A 3,201-nucleotide genomic window follows, 5' to 3' on the forward strand; every position below is an offset into this window, starting at 1 on the left:
AAAAAAAAAAAAAAAAAAAAAAAAAAAAGAAAAAAAAAGTTCCTTTTATGTTAATTCCAAATTTTGTTTTTGAGACAGGGTCTCACTCCTGCACAGGTTGGAGTACAAACATAGCTCACTGCAGTCTTGACCTCCTGGGCTCAAGCTATCCTCCTGCCACAGCCTCCTGAGTAGCTGGGATTACAGGTGTGCATCACTACACCTGGCTAATTTTTAAATTTTTTTTTTTTTTTGAGACAGAGTCTTGCCCTCTGTCATCCAGGCTGGAGTAGAGTGGCGCGATCTCGGCTCACTGCAACCTCCGCCTCCTGGGTTCACGCCGTTCTCCTGCCTCAGCCTCCCAAGTAGCTGGGACTACAGGCGCCCGCCACCATGCCTGGCTAATTTTTTTTTTTTTTTTTTTTTGTATTTTTAGTAGAGACAGGGGTTTCACCATGTTAGCCAGGATGGTCTCAATCTCCTGACCTCGTTATCTGCCTGCCTCAGCCTCCCAAAGTGCTGGGATTACAGGCTTGAGCCACCGCACCTGGCCGAATTTTTAAATTTTTTGTAGAGACAAGGTTCTTACCATATTACCTAGGCTGGTCACAAATTCCTGGACTCATGTGATCCTCCTGCTTCAGCCTCCCAACGTGTTGGGATCACAAGTGTAAGCCACTGTGCCAGGCCTCAAAATACTAAAATAAGTGACAAAAAAAAAAAAATCAGCTGGTTGCAGTGGCTCACACCTGTACTCCTAGCACATTAGGAGGTAGAGGCGGGAGGACTGCTTGAGCTCAGGAGTTAGAGACCAGTCTGAGCAACATAGTGAGACCCTATCTCTACAATGAATACAAAAATTAGTTGGCTGGGCACGGTGGCTCACGCCTGTAACCCCAGCACTTTGGGAGGCCAGCAGGCAGATCACGAGGTCACGAGTTTGAGACCAGCCTGGCCAGCATGGTGAAACCCCGTCTCTACCAAAAATACAAAAAAAAATTAGCCTGGCATGGTGGTGCATGCACCTGTATTCCCAGCTACTTGGGAGGCTGAGGCAGGAGAATCGCTTGAACCCAGGAGGCGGAGGTTGCGGTAAGCTGAGATTGTGCCACTGCACTGCAGTCTATCCAGTCTAGGTGACAGTGAGACCCCGTCTCAAAAAAAAAAAAAAAAAAAAAAGCCAGGCACGATGGTGTGTGCCTGTAGTCCCAGCTACTTGAGAGGCTGATGTGGGAGGATCACGTGAGCTAGGGAGGCAGAGGTTGCAGTGAGCCAAGATCATGCCACTGCACTGCAGCCTGGATGACAGACTGAGACACTGTCTCCAAAATTTAAAGAAAAAAAAAAAAGTTAGTTTAGAATATGCTGCTTCCAGTTACACATGGCCCACTGGAAAACGGCTAACAATTCCCTGTAAGAAGAGTGAGACAAGATGCTGACTTTGGGGCAGAGTGAAGCAAATAAGCAGTCTTTTGCATGATGAGAGACTTGAAGAAGATACAGAGGATGGCAGTGCATTCAGGGTTTAATTTAGGCTGCAGCTTGGGGAAGAAAATCAGTGGTCATCACTGCCTTTGTGTGCACACTGTATCACTAAGCAAAGCTCCTGAGAACAAACCGCTGGGATAGTCACGACCCTCTCTTGGAGTAGGTGAATTCTAGGGACAGGTGCCATAAGGAAAGGCTGCAACCCCCACAACAGAAAATACATATTTATTAAAATAAAGTTAGTTTCATGATGACAGTAGAAAATAACACTATGAGCTACTAAAACGTTCTGGAAACTCAGTCTCCGAGGACTGGGGTGAGAGGCTTTCGCATCACTCTGGAAACCCACCAATATGAGGCTCTCTGTGCTCATGTGGGACAGGTATGGCACAACTCGTACAGGTAGCACGTGGCTCAGGTCCTGCTTGAAGCCCAAGGAGCCTAGATGGTCCACACGAGATGCTCTGGCCACGGTGACCAAAGAGGAGAACTTGAGGTCAGCAGGGGACTGGTTCTGAGAAGGGGCAGGATGGGAATAACCTTGCCCGTCCCTATACCGGAGTGTAGAACAGTCTCTTGAGCTGATGGTCCTGGTTTAGAAGATGGTACCCACTGGCCTTATGCTGAGTTGCTTGCCCAAATGTCTGTGCTGAAGAAAAGCCACACAGCCTTTCTCAGGATAACTTGCCCCACCAATTCTCACTGGTGTGGCTAAAGTACCAGAAGCAATATGTGTGGTGTTAGCCTGATGGGCTGCTGGCTGAAATTCTGTACTTCAAATCCTGTCCATACTGATGGCAGAAAGAAAGAAAATGTTAAAAGACCAGTGAATGAGAGTAGCTGGCCTCAACTGTTCTATATTCCAAGTCTCCTGGCCCCAAAGAATAGGGAGGGTATCCTCCCTGAGTGGGAATCGATCTACCTACCCTAAACAGGAAGGCAATCCAATAGCCACCCCTTTCCCCCCCTCTAGAGAAAAGTCTTCTAGATCCCTTAGGCTTCAGAAGAATACTGAATCCCTCCCTGGGATGGGAACCCAACCCTCTAGTGATGAGAAATGGTCCCTCAGCGAAGCAGTACCTGGAGAAAGCAGCCAAGGTGAGCACCTCAAGTAAAAGCTCTGAGCCACAGAAGAAGAGCAAGATACCGTTCATGATGGCTTCCAGGCGGAGTACATAGGTCTGCAGCAGCAGGTAATAGGAGGCCATCATGGCAGATGGGAAGGTCAAGGCCACGCTAATACTGAGTGGCATCTTTCGTTGGCAGAGGTTTCCCTTTGTACCTGTGTCAGACAGAACCCATGGAGTCATCTCCAAATGGTCTGCTTTTCCTGGCCCAGGGGAAAGATGTGGGAGATGTGATGGAATGGCAAGGCACAAAAAATGATCCTGAGTGGGGTGTGCAGATTTATAAATGGGGTCCCACTGTACTGAAAGTTTGAGGCTTGGCAGAGTTACAAGATTAAAGTCACTTAATCCAGAGGTCCTGCTTCCAGTCTGGTCCCCACTCAAGGGACAATGGGATCTTTATTTGGGAAAAAAATTTTTTTTTATTATAAAAATAATATATAATCATTTAAAAATTTTCAATGGCCGGGCACGGTGGCTCACGCCTGTAATCTCAGCACTCTGGGAGTCCGAGGCGGGCGGNAACAAACCGCTGGGATAGTCACGACCCTCTCTTGGAGTAGGTGAATTCTAGGGACAGGTGCCATAAGGAAAGGCTGCAACCCCC

Source organism: Rhinopithecus bieti, unplaced genomic scaffold, assembly GCF_001698545.2.
Source record: "Rhinopithecus bieti isolate Rb0 unplaced genomic scaffold, ASM169854v2 scaffold_11488, whole genome shotgun sequence".
Taxonomy (NCBI): domain Eukaryota; kingdom Metazoa; phylum Chordata; class Mammalia; order Primates; family Cercopithecidae; genus Rhinopithecus; species Rhinopithecus bieti.